The sequence below is a fragment of the Leptonotus elevatus genome, chromosome 10 (assembly GCF_054856555.1).
Source record: "Leptonotus elevatus isolate MCC_2025b chromosome 10, RoL_Lele_1.0, whole genome shotgun sequence".
In the NCBI taxonomy this organism is placed as follows: Eukaryota; Metazoa; Chordata; class Actinopteri; order Syngnathiformes; family Syngnathidae; genus Leptonotus; species Leptonotus elevatus.
Genome location: NC_141248.1, coordinates 11,543,351 through 11,557,459, shown reverse-complemented (window position 1 = coordinate 11,557,459; position 14,109 = coordinate 11,543,351). Strand labels below are relative to the sequence as shown.

The following is a 14,109-nucleotide window of genomic DNA, read 5'->3' as shown; positions in this document are numbered from 1 at the left end:
TATATGTATAGATCTTTTTTTTAGGTCCGTGTTAAATGTTTAATCTCCATCACTGTATAAAACACCCATGTCGCATGTTTTGTCAATACTGTGCAGCCATCACAGGTGCATAGTCCTCACAATGTCGTAGTTGTGAATAACTGACACTCTGAGGACAGTGTATTTACACACTGCGAATGTAAAATAAGTTTTCAGGGGTTTGGAGTTACACATGCAGTCCTCATAATTCATACTCTGGTATGGACACTCTGAGGACTGTGTATTTTCTATTGATTGTTTCATTGTGAAAAATAGACGTCACCAATTTACACAAACCACTAGTGCTGACGGATTATTTATTTTTGAAATGGCAAATAAAATGTGGTTGCATTCACAATACTTTAACCTATTCATTGTTCTTTATGTACTGTAACTGTGTAAATGCACAGGTACAGTCGTGTTACTAAGAATTTAATTTTATATGTATTTTTCTCTTCATGTGTACCAGGTTTCAACTGAAGCACAACCTGAAGACATAGCTAAAGACATAGCTGTCACAGACCAAGTTGACCAGGTGACAAGATTTCTTTTTGAATGTTGATGTTGAAATACATTTTTCAGAAGCAAGACGTTGCACAATTTATAAAAAAAAATATCTTGTCGCACGAATGGCTCATGCAATATGTGTATTGCAAAGACATGCAACAAATGAATATTGGATTGTATACTTTAGTCTGATTTTGACCAATCAGAGACTACCTTAATTGCGCATCACCATACAAGAGAATTGTATTGAGGAGCATTACTAACAAAATATAACATTTGGATAAGACTAGATCACAATGAGCATGCTTATTTTTCCGCATTAACGTGCATTTCTTTCTTTGGATTATAAAGATCTCTCTATCTCTATCTTTATCTCTATATCTATCTATCTATATCTATATATCTGTCTCTCTATGTCTCTCTCTCTCTATATACAGTATATATATCTATACATCTATATCTGTATGCATGTGTGTGTGTGTATGTATGTATGTGTGTATATATATATATATATATATATATATATATATATATATATATATATATACTGTATATATAGAGTATGTATGTATGTATATATGTATATGTATGTATGTGTATATATACAGTATATGTATAGATCTTTTTTTTAGGTCCGTGTTAAATGTTTAATCTCCATCACTGTATAAAACACCCATGTCGCATGTTTTGTCAATACTGTGCAGCCATCACAGGTGCATAGTCCTCACAATGTCGTAGTTGTGAATAACTGACACTCTGAGGACAGTGTATTTACACACTGCGAATGTAAAATAAGTTTTCAGGGGTTTGGAGTTACACATACAGTCCTCATAATTCATACTCTGGTATGGACACTCTGAGGACTGTGTATTTTCTATTGATTGTTTCATTGTGAAAAATAGACGTCACCAATTTACACAAACCACTAGTGCTGACGGATTATTTATTTTTGAAATGGCAAATAAAATGTGGTTGCATTCACAATACTTTAACCTATTCATTGTTCTTTATGTACTGTAACTGTGTAAATGCACAGGTACAGTCGTGTTACTAAGAATTTAATTTTATATGTATTTTTCTCTTCATGTGTACCAGGTTTCAACTGAAGCACAACCTGAAGACATAGCTAAAGACATAGCTGTCACAGACCAAGTTGACCAGGTGACAAGATTTCTTTTTGAATGTTGATGTTGAAATACATTTTTCAGAAGCAAGACGTTGCACAATTTATAAAAAAAAAAAGATCTTGTCGCACGAATGGCTCATGCAATAGGTGAATTGCAAAGACATGCAACAAATGAATATTGGATTGTATACTTTAGTCTGATTTTGACCAATCAGAGACTACCTTAATTGCACATCACCATACGAGAACCGTATCGAGGGGCATTACTAACAAAAAATAACTTAATTGGATAAGATTAGATCACAATGAGCATGCTTATTTTTCCGCATTAACGTGTATTTTTTTTTCATTGGATTATAAAAATATATAGATATAGATAGATCTTTTTTTTTAGGTCCATGTCGAAATAATCTCCATCACTGTATAAAACACCCATGTCGCATGTTTTGTCAATACTGTGCAGCCCTCACAGATACATAGTCCTCACAATGTCGTAGTTGTGAATAACTGACACTCTGAGGACAGTGTATTTACACACTGCGAATGTAAAATAAGTTTTCAGGGCTTGGAGTTACACATACAGTCCTCATAATTCATACTCTGGTCAGGTATGGACACTCTGAGGACTGTGTATTTTCTATTAATTGTTTCATTGTGAAAAATAGACATCACCAATTTACACTAACCATTAGTGCTGACGGATTATTTATTTTTGAAATGGCAAATAAAATGTGTTTGCATTCACAATACTTTAACCTATTCATTGTTCTGTATGTACTGTAACTGTGTAAATGCACAGGTACAGACTTGTGTGTTACTAAGAATTGAATTTTATATGTATTTTTCTCTTCATGTGTACCAGGTTTCAACTGAAGCACAACCTGAAGACATAACTGAAGACGTAGCTGTCACAGACCAAGTTGACCAGGTGACGAGATTTCTTTTTGAATGTTGACGTTGAAATACATTTTTCAGAAGCAAGACGTTGGCACAATATATAAAAAAATATCTTGTCGCACGAATGGCTCATGCAATATGTGTATTGCAAAGACAAGCAACAAGTGAATATTGGATTGTATACTTTAGTCTGACTTTGACCAATCAGAGACTACCTTAATTGCGCATCGCCATACGAGAAACGTATCGAGGGGCATTACTAACAAAAAATAACTTAATTGGATAAGATTAGATCACAATGAGCATGTTTATTTTTCCGCATTATCGTGTATTTTTTTTCATTGGATTATAAAAATATATAGCTATAGATAGATCCTTTTTTTTAGGTCCATGTTCAATGTCGAAATAATCTCCATTACTGTATAAAACACCCATGTCGCATGTTTTGTCAATACTGTGCAGCCCTCACAGATACTTAGTCCTCACAATGTTATAGTTGTGAATAACTGACACTGAGGACAGTGTATTCATACACCGTGACTGTAAAATAAGTTTTGAGGGCTTGGAGTTATTATACAATTCATACTCTGGTCAGGTATGGATTCTCTGAGGACTGTGTATTTTCTTGTTTTTGTTTCATTGTGAAAAATAGACGTCACCAATTTACACAAACCTGTAGTGCAGAAGGATTTATTTATTTATTTTTGTAATGGCAAATAAAATGAGTTTGCATTTACAATACTTTAACCTATTAATTGTTCTGTATGTACTGTAACTGTGTAAATGCACAGGTACAGTCGTGTTACTAAGAATCGAATTTTATATGTATTTTTCTCTTCATGTGTACCAGGTTTCAACTGAAGCACAACCTGAAGACATAGCTAAAGACGTAGCTGTCACAGACCAAGTTGACCAGGTGACGAGATTTCTTTTTGAATATTGATGTTGAAATCAGTTTTCAGAAGCAAGACGTTAGGAGTGAAGAGTGTAGAGTAGATGCTAGGGCTGAACTATATAACTAACAAATATAATCACAACAATTTTTTATGCAATGTGTATTGCCAAGACGTTCAAAATATTGTATCCAACAATAAGCTTGTATGGGACTAAAATTCCTACAAGTCAACATTAAAAATATCTCAAATTGAAGATTTGTTGGCAGTTTGGTGATTTGGATTATGCACTGTAGTGATCTTTTTTTCCCATTAATTTATTTATGGTGGATTTTAGAGATGAACTCGCTATCAATTTTATTTTATTTTTTTAAACAGAAGTGTAAACATCAGGTAGTTAATTTACTTGTATCAAGCTTGGATAAATGTGCTTTATGTTTTGGACCTTTCGCTGCACTAGAATGGACTGGCATGATGGGTATTTTATCTTCTGTGTTATTTGTATCTGCAATGGATCTTTGTTTCACGCAACCAGAATTAATAGTGCAGGCATTTTCATTGAATGAATATAATTTAGTCAAGAGGATAAATTATGACCCATGTTTATACCTTTATCTTTAGTTGCAAGCAGCTAAATGTTGAGCAATTGTCTCAATCTTAACGACTGTCTGACTCGGTAAAATAGAAAAGTCTACTGTAACTGAAGGACTGTATCACACAATATCTGTTTTAGGGGCAATGCCATAGATTAAGCATATTAACTATCCCGCTTGTTAAATGCTTCATCTCATCTTTCGAATAAATGTGACTAGATTTATAATAATCTTTAGTATGTGCACAAACTTTAGGTTCTAAATCCTTTTCTAGTTTGCTCCAGCATCTGGCACATATCCCGTTTAAAAAAAATGCAAAACTGCTTGATGATGAAGACCTTTGGTAAATTAACTTTAGCACATTAGCCCATCAATGGCGGGAGCTACTTCTGCCGCGAGCGCTCGACACTTTTCTCAAGCTTCTACTTCGAGTGTAACATCACTAAGTAACAGCGAAGTAAAGCTAGTAAATATTTATGACCACCCGCCAAAATGAATTTTAACCCGCATCTGGCAGGTTAATTTTAGAGCCACTGTATATATGCATATGTATGTGTGCATCTACTGTATATATGGATATCATTGCTGTCCTGTGAAAAACATGTTTCCATTTTTAGGTCGCGGGCTGCTCTCCGGTAGCTCCTATGGTGGAAGTGTTTTTCACAGAACAGCGACAATATGTGTATGTATGTATGTATGTAATAATTGTTTTCGTTTAAAAAATTAGGTTGCTGATGTATCCAGTTCAAGTGAGGATTCGTTAGCAGAGGAATATGTTCCAGATTCTCACAGTACTTCGGACACTTCCTACATTGAACCTGTTTCAGAAATTCAGAAATCCGAAGGTATTTCAGGAATGAGCTATGAGAAAACTGCTCATCCTTTAAGATGGGAGGTAGTCATGTTTTAAAGAATAAAATGTTCAATGTTCACTGACTCTTTTGCATCTGGTTTCATGTCTTGCTTATCCATTTCAAAGCTGTGTTTGACCTAGATAACCTGTTCACATAAGAAGCAGTTTTATTAACATACCAGTTTCAGTCTGTCCTAAAATTGTAAGTTGTAACATGAGCACCATGTTAAAACTTACAATTTTAGGACAGATCAGGTATGACTTTGCATTTCACAGTATTGTTATGTACAACAATGTGTCCTTATATCAGGTAAGTCATTACACATCAATGCCATTTTAGTTTGTGTAAAGTCAGAATGCCAGAACTTTCAAATCACTTCAGTGACATGGTTGCTGTGTGTTGTGTAAACTTTGTCCTTGTAATGTGAGTTGGTCCTCATAATTACCATTTTTGCAATGGGCGTGGCTTATTTAGGTCATTATCTATGTCCTCACAATTACGGATTTTTTCAGGTTTTTCTTTTTTTCGTGTGTTGAGTTTTTTCAAGTTTTGAAGTGAGATTTTCCTGGACAACCCCAAAAAAAATTTTTGGGTGCAAGTCCCATCTCTCTGGCATTAGCAGAAAGGGGTGTCCCTGTAATACACAATTAAACCGGTTTGGAAAAAATGTCCTCATAATACACAGAGGCAAGTATGTGTGTGTGTGTGTGTGTGCGCGCGTGCGTGTGCGTGGGGGTGTGCGTGTGTGTGTGGCGCAGGGCTGGGTGTGAGGGTGTGTCCTGCCTGCCCCCAAGCCACAGCCAGGTGTAAAAACTCTCTGAACCAAGAACATGAAACAAGTTTATTTCTATCGAGGCAAGCAGGCAATACTTTTACAGGCCACTAATGAATAACTTTTTTTTCTTCTCGGAATATAATAATAATACGCCTTTGTGCATACTTTTGTCTTCCTGTGTATGTGTGTGCGTTCTCGTGCACACGACAGACAGTCTCTGTTTACGTCTAAGTACGCAGTAGTCTCCTGAGCAAGGTCTTGGCAGTTTCTTGCACGTGTTATTAGTTTAATTTTTTACTCTCTCCTTTTGGTTATTAATAATAACAACAGTTAAACGGCTTCCATATGTGCGGCCTGGTTGCCATGCTGGACCTGCGCTCATCATGGCGCGGCCCGCACAGGCTCCCTCTGAAGGGTTACTCTTGTTGGGGAGGAGGCACGCTTTCAACTGTGGAGGTCAACCAAATAAGAGCAAAGTGGCCTTTTCTGCCCTGGAGCATGACCAAGCTACTAAACTGTCCTAGCATATACATGATGAGGGTGAACTAATACAATGCTCAAGGTACAGTGTGTGTGTGTGTGCGTGTGTGTGCGTGTGTGTTCCACTGTGGGCTCAGTCTGTCTGGAGTGAGACCTTCCTCTCTTGCCAACAAACGAGCTGTTTTGGAAACCACAGGGAAACGGCATACAGTATGTCCATATAATGCATGACGTGTGTGCAAGTGTAGACCTATTTGCCATCAATTAGCCGCTTGGACTGCAAAGAGGCTCAGAGTACAGTGGAAGCCCCTTTTTATATTGTCAGGAAGGGAGTTTCTGGCTATTTCTAGCCCTTCTCACCCCGTTGGATTCCGTAAATGTTGAGAATCCATTTGAAGTTACTACTTTTTAAGTTTTGACATGCGAGTTTGATGGTAAATTATGTAATGATATAAAGCAGTCCTGGGTATTCAGTCATCCGGCATTTATGAGCAGGTCTATACCCCTGCGAATCAATAGAAACGTTAGATGAGTGTCGGGAAGGGGAGGTTTTCTCATTCCGCCACACTGAAGAGAACCATCTGGAAAACAACGTCCTTCCTGGATTTTCAAACAGGTCGCTTTTGTGAAAAATAGGATGTGGAGAAAAAAAACTCAACTCAAATCGGCGAGCATTACAGCATATTTTGATGTTCCTTTTAGAGTTTGTGAGTTTTTATTGCGTTGGCTCTCGAGCACGGTCTTTTCCTCTCTTTAATGGTCAGTCTGGGCCCAAAGAAGCTGGCTGCAGCCATTTGAAAAACCTCAGCTCTCTAACGGAGACTTTATATTGCGGAAACATTACATTAAATAACTGCGGAGGAGAGCGTTGCGGTTGGCTGATGTTTCTGTAGGTGTACCAGATAGCAAGAGATTGAGGTGCCATGCTCGTTCTGGAGGTGGGAAACGGGTTTGAAGTCGCACTGAGTGGAAACAAATGGTTGCAAGGCTGGTGAGGGAGATGATTAATTCCAGAGAAAGAGAAGCCCTTGTGTGAGGACGACTCAGACGAACGGGGCAAAAACTTGGCACAGCCTCGTTTGTTTGTAACTCACTGTAAAATTGGGGGGCTTTAGCAGGATTGGACTGCGTCTGCTCATATATGTTTACGTCCAGGAAATATTGACCCACTTGCCGTTTTTAGACGAGTCTGCGCCATAGCAACAATAACAACACAAAATTCAACTATTTAGTTTCGGTTAGCGAAGAGATTCATTTTGACAGTTGGCATAACGATTCAAGTTTTAAATGATGCTGCCAGCTGTTTAGCAAATGTATTTTCCATTGCTTTTGCCCACCTCTCTAAAAAATATTGAATTCTCCAAAGGTCAATGAACCATAGGCTGAGATGATATCAATGAATCCCGCATACCTCATCTTAACTCAGTAGAACACTGGGATTGTTTTTCTACTGGAGTACAATGGTCATGATTTTTAAAATCTGCAAAAGTTACTCAATTCAAAAAGGTATTATCACTAATTAAATCCTTGGTATGTATTTCAATAATTTCCCCCTGCACAGTCCAATGAGATGCACTATAAGAGATGAATGAAAAATTCTCACTTTATGAGGTATAACTTTAACAATATTTTATGCAAGAAAGGCTTAATGTTTCTTATTGGCAGTACTTGATGGTAAGTTACATGTGCAGTATTAGGTCAAAGTTTTCCAGCATTTTTGAGCCAAGGCACCTTTTTAAAATCTTACGGCACACCACCAAATGAAAATAGAACATTGCATGAATACTGGAATTATGATGAATGTGAATGTGAATACTGTATGTGAAGTGTGGGCTTGCTTAACTGAATATGAGGCTCATTTACTTGCAGGAAGCTCATGAAATATTCTGAATGGCAACAGGGGAATGCACTGGTTCATTTTAACTTCTGCCGTTTTATGGAAGAGCATTCATAATTATTATCCATGCAACTTTATGGCACATGGCACATAGATAGATTTTTAATGAATAAGTCCTCATTTTCAGACAAATAAAGTAAAAATTAGACCACTTCCCGCCACACCCCTAACAATCTCTCATTACTACCTTATTCATCTCTTTGTGATGCAGCATATTATCAATAATTAAACATATCGATAAGATTCTGATGGTATGATAAGCATGAGCAAATTATTTTTTTGCTGTATCACAGTATTAAAATTACAAAATTAACCTTTTTTAAAATACCGGTATTTGGGTGAATAAAAATAGCATTTCCCCATTGAGCACCATCTAATCTAATTTTAAACAAAATGTAGAATATTTGATACAAAAAACAAATGTGTACTGTTTTAAGTTTGAATGAATGAATGTATATATAAATAAATAAATAAATGTTAACATTCATCTTTTGTTTTGATTTTGGTGAGCTATTTTTAGAACAGACCCACATGCTACTGATATTGTCCTTCGGGCTAACTAGTACCCACTGGCACCATTTTATTCATTAAAAAAAAGAAGAGAACAATGCACGTTAATCAGAGCAAAACATCAATGTTTGCAGTGTATTTGTCTTTCCTCCTCCCTCTTCCTCCACCGTGAGGAGTAAAATATTAATAATTGGAGGCAATTAAATTTAAAAAAGGCAGCTTGTTTACTCAACACTGCAAGCAACCAATCATATTGTGCCCTGCTTCGATGTCCTCATTACAGGTGACAGCCAGGCTCAGCGGTTATTGAAACCTTGACTTTTTAAAAGCATGATAAACCATCAAACCCGTACAATGGCGAGTTCCAAGGAGCATACACTTCTAAGGCCTGGTATTGGTATTATAACGGCATTGTCCTTAGACTAGTAAAAAAAAAAAAAAAAAGTAGAACTTTTAATAGTCATAGTCTGTCAGTCCAAGTAAAGGTGGATTTAGTTTGGAGGTGCACCCATGATGATGCCCAGTGGACAGGGGATAGTAGGGATCACGGGGGTGACCCGGGAGGAAGGGCAGCTTTGACCCAGCTCTAGCTTGGCTTCAGCTTCAATAACAGCCTTCGAAAAAGTGACGCAACGAAAGAAAAGATTGTAAAGAAAAAAAGTCCCGCCCCTCCCTGTGAAGCCACGTCTCCTGCCGATCCAAAATCAGAAAGCATGCAGGCCTGTAGAGAAGCAGCTGGGTGTGACGGGCTTTTCTCTGCATCTTCACCCACAATATCCATCCCCTTTTCCTGCACTCCCCTGGGGGAGGAGCAGATCTATATGGATAGAAGTGTATTACAGGCTCTTCTCCCTTCACACATACTGTACTCGCGCTGCGTTTTGTGCACTTGCTCAGTTGAGTCCAGTCATGAAACAACGGGCCTCTCAACCCCCCCCCCCCCCCCCCCCGAAATTCTTCTTGGTCAAAGTGAAGAAATGCGATACCACCTGCCTCCTCCTTCTCCCCCAAGGACAGCAACCCTGTGCTCGCCCCAGGGACTGTTTACCGAAGAGGGAGGGAGGGTTGTGGAGTGGATGGTTGGAGTATAGGGGAGGTGAGAGGGGGCCACGTTTGTTTCGTTTTGGCCATCAACAATGGACCTCAGTCAGTGCTGATGGATTACTCCAACATATGGTACCCACCTGTCTTTTCCCTCCCTATTTGAGACTTCACTCTGTTTAGATTACTTTGCTTCTCTCTGCCTGTCTCACCCAAACACACTGGATGGATTAGAGACTAGATTCATCACACAGACACACACACATGCACGTGCAAACACACACACAGACCTGTTTGCTTTAGAAACCTGAACCAGACACGCACACACACACACTGTCAAATGGAGTGAAAAGGAGCTCATCCGAGCATTTTTTGTGTGTGCCATGGACAAAATGTCCACACAAACAGAAATGTCCACAGCATAAAGGGGTAAAGTCAAGTTCTGTGCCGCACACAGACAGAAAAAAAAAGCACAAATGAAGTAGCAGGTTAAGTTCAAGCAGGAGATATAGTCCTTTATTTACACAGAGGGTGAGCAGAAGTCACTCTGTAAACGCGACGGTTCCGTTTTGAGCCTTGCTTGCGGATTTCACCAGCCTCATTGTTTTGTCCCACTATGCCGTCCTGGCATCCCGTTTTTCTTTCTAGTCCAGTCAGCAAGCCAATTTTTGGGGCCCTAGGTATATAAATCACACGGTTGTCATTGTGAGTCATACGATAAACCAATTAAAAAAGGAATTAAACTGTTAAACTACACGCTAGCTGGCGTGTTTTTGTCAAACAGGAATCATGTGAAATATAGTCCTACTAGCATAATGCTGCAGTCGCCGATCAGACCCAACACAAGCTGAGGCGCGAGGTAAACAACATTGACTTGTTTAGCGCTGTTGAACTGTCAACCAAGATAGCATTAGCATTAGCTAAAGTAATAACACAAACACATTGACTAGCGATTACATTTGGTACAAATACTTCCTAGTAAGAATGCATTGTATTTTTGATTTTCAGCAAAATTGTAAATTTGAAAATCTAGTCATACCATTCAAAAAATTCAATTCAATGGTAAATGGAGTACACTTATAACGCTTTATCTACACCATTACACCATATATTGTCCAAAGTACTTTACCAAGCCTCATATTCACTTGTGTCTTTTAAAACATGAACGGAGTTGACGCGCTAACACAGCTGCATCAACCAATGGAAATGTTTTCTTTAAAAGTTTAAAATAACTTACTTTAACTTCCAGTATCCCTCACCATACACTGGCCCACGACAGAACCAAGGCTGGTTTTTCCTTTTTGGTGAAGTTTTAAATCCGTCTGTTGTAGCAGGTAGCTTGCGCCAAGCTAGCCTAGCTTGGTTCCTCTCCTGTCCGGCGTCCAAGTTTGCCAACTCCTTCTTGCTAGGATGTCGTCAGACTCTAACAACAAAAAGTATTGACAAAGGCGTTAATACACTGCCTAGATGGGCTTTATTGACTGATTGCTGAACAGTTGTATAATATAATGCTCATTAGCTAGCTAAACATAGCCGTACACACGCACACACTTCCGGGTGACGGGTTTCGAAGTGTGCGCGTCAACACGACATATGCTATGATTCGGTCTCACTCGAAAACCGAAAATTCTGATTTGCCATTTGTTTTTAACTGCTAATACACATCTCAATTGGACTAAAACTAAATAAAATATTTCTTCTTTTCTCCAAATGGATCTTCTTTACTGGTCCTCCCTTGCACCCTCGTTAAAAAGAAACTTAGTTGTCAGCTGTTTTTCACAAACCTAGTTACAGTTTGAAACTGGTCCCCACCGTAGCCATGTGTGGGTGTGTGTGTGTTTGTGTGTGTGTGTGTGACCCTGCTGAATTAAAAAAAATGCACTGTTATTAAAGGCTGTGTCAGGGGCGATGATTTACAGAGGGTAGCGATGACAAGTCAGAAGAGCACACACACACGCGCGTACACACACACTCACACTGTGTGCTCTCAGGCCTCCAAGCTGAGCGCTGACCTCGTCACCCCTCCTTCCCCTTCCTCCTCCTCCTCCTCCTCCTCCTCCTACCTCTCTCACTCTCATAAAACCTGTCTGACACCATTGATGTGCATGTGTGTACGTGTGTGTGTGCGTGTGCATGTTTGTGAGCATGTGTGTGTGTGTGCTCTTCGGCAGCACAAAGACTCTGTTGTTGGGCCTCCCTCTTAGGCCTCTCTCATATTTTCTTTAAAGGTGCAGTGCGCCCCCAGGAATGCCACAGGGGGAACAGAGAGTTGGGTTTGGGGGGGGGGGGGTATGTGTGTATGCGTGTGTACGCGCGTTACAATGCTGCAGCTCACCCAGGTCACAGAGAGAAAAAGAGATGGTGAAGATGAGAGATGAGGAATGAGTGAAGAGGGCCAACAACGAGGAGAGCTTCTTGACTACGTTGAAATGAGTGTGTGCACATGCATAATTGCGTTCCTGCGTGTGTGTTCAGGACTGTGGACCACCGCCATTCCACAAACTTTGACACAGAAGACAGCCACCAAAATACAGATATTCACTATATTGTATAATTATTGACGGATCAACTTTACAAGACATGTTCTCATTAAACCATGTGGTCATTGTTTTTTTTAAAGGAGTATAATAATACTCAAGTAAACTTTTTTGACATGTTGACTGTTGACTGACTGTTGAAAGGGACAGTTGCTGAAGGTGTTTGAAAAGAGTTGTCAACTTTTTAAATGTGTAGTTAAGTCAAAAATATGTTCCCCGACTAGTCTAAACACGATATTCTGATTCATATTGTCTTTCTAGAATATCAATTAAGCAGCAAAATCCACTCGATTTTAACCATCTCTGGGGGTGGCCATTTTGTCACTTACGGTTGACATCACAGTGCCAGGTGAGATGTGATTAGCCGACTGTTTGCTCGCAAGTGGCAAAATGGCCACCCCCTGAGAATGACAAAAAAACAGGTAGATTTTGCTGCTTACTTCCTCAGTTTTATCCTCCAGAGGTATTTTAAGGTAATTTTTTTTTACTATAATTGACACTGTGTATAAGTGTACAAAAACATGTAAATAAAAAGTGTCCTGTGTTCTAAAGAGTTCTAAACGTTAAAATGACATTGCATGTAAGCTGCATTTGTGTGTATGCGATCAGCCCATCCGTGGCCTCTTAATAAGTCACCAAGCAGTGCGTCATTGTACTGTTTGCCAACACTAAAAGTGTAGACATGTCCACTATATATCTACAGCCAACTTGTGTTTACTCTCACACCTCCACAACTGTGGAATCTGGGAGATGTACACTCCCCGCTTCACACTCAATTTTATGCTCATTTCCCATTTTGTGTGGAAACGCGTGAGTCGAGCAGTTCATCCGGCAAAGAACGATGCAAAATGGTGACTTGTCACAATTCAAATTTGACAACCATCCTTTGTTTTGTTTTTATTTACTTTACTTGGTTGATTTTTTTTTTTTTTTTTGGTGTGCTGGAAGTCAAACCTTGTGTCAAACTGCTCGAGTGAAGTTAAAAGAAAATGGAGAACGGTACTGTAATGCCCACACGTAGGCAAAAAAAAAAGTTGAAACTCAGTTGTACATTCAGTCATTTATTGAACGGAACAAATAGTCCATAGACACAAAATGTTCGAACACTCGCAAGGGTCTGCTGCAGAAAGTCAACTCATGCCCGGATGTTCAAATGCAGACTGACCAACTCCAGCTTCCGACCAGTCACTTTTCCATGCCACTAAAACGCACACGTCCACCATACGAATACTGCAGTACATACTAGGGGTGAGCAGCTCTCCAGTAAAAGACATATTGATAAGTATCTCAAGACATGAGGTGCGATATGATTCAAAGATGGCTCATTTTAAAGTGTAACGATTTGATTGAGTTTGGTTGATTCCGTGGGATTCTGATTTGATTCAAAATGGTACGGCTCAGTTCGAGAGGTTATGATGCAATGAGTTTCTTGTTATTATTTTACATTATTAATGAACTTCTCTTCTGTAGTCTAGTAGACAATTCTCTTAGAACTATTACTATGGAAAATTTGTAGAATCGATTATCGATTATTCCTTTGATTAATTGAATATAATTTTATTTTGCATTAAAATGTATATGACATGTTTTCCTTAATAATGTTTGTCAATCGATTATTGTAGTTTATTTGATATTGTTTACTAATTTAAAAAAAAAGTAATTATTATTTATGGTAATTCATAAGAAATTAAGCAATAACACACAAGAGTGATTGATGCTGTACTCACCAACCTTTTTTTTTTACTGATTCAGTTATTGGTTTGGTCATTGTTTTCCAACGTTAAAGCAGATGTTTGCAAATGTCATATTTTTATTAAACACAAAAGATAATCGTCTGCTTTCATGAAAGACTACAGAACTCAGAATAATGACTTTTTTAGAGGATGAAATCAGACAATTTGTACAATTTGAAATTAAACAAATGACAATAAATGATTGCTCAATTCATTTAATAATGGATTAGCTGTTGATGAATCGATCC

The 14,109-nt window shown here is 38.5% G+C and overlaps 1 protein-coding gene and 1 long non-coding RNA gene across 3 annotated transcripts in view; both read left to right on the top strand.

Moving 5' to 3' along the window:
• The window catches only part of foxp4 (forkhead box P4), a 127,959-nt gene that overhangs the window by 58,065 nt on the left and 55,785 nt on the right, over window positions 1-14,109 (top strand). The gene's annotated exons all lie outside the window — the stretch shown is intronic.
• On the top strand, window positions 1,609-4,959 carry LOC147167051 (uncharacterized). The gene is made up of 3 exons (XR_015096339.1): window positions 1,609-1,686; window positions 2,514-2,579; window positions 3,399-4,959. It is a non-coding gene; the product is annotated as an uncharacterized LOC147167051 (long non-coding RNA).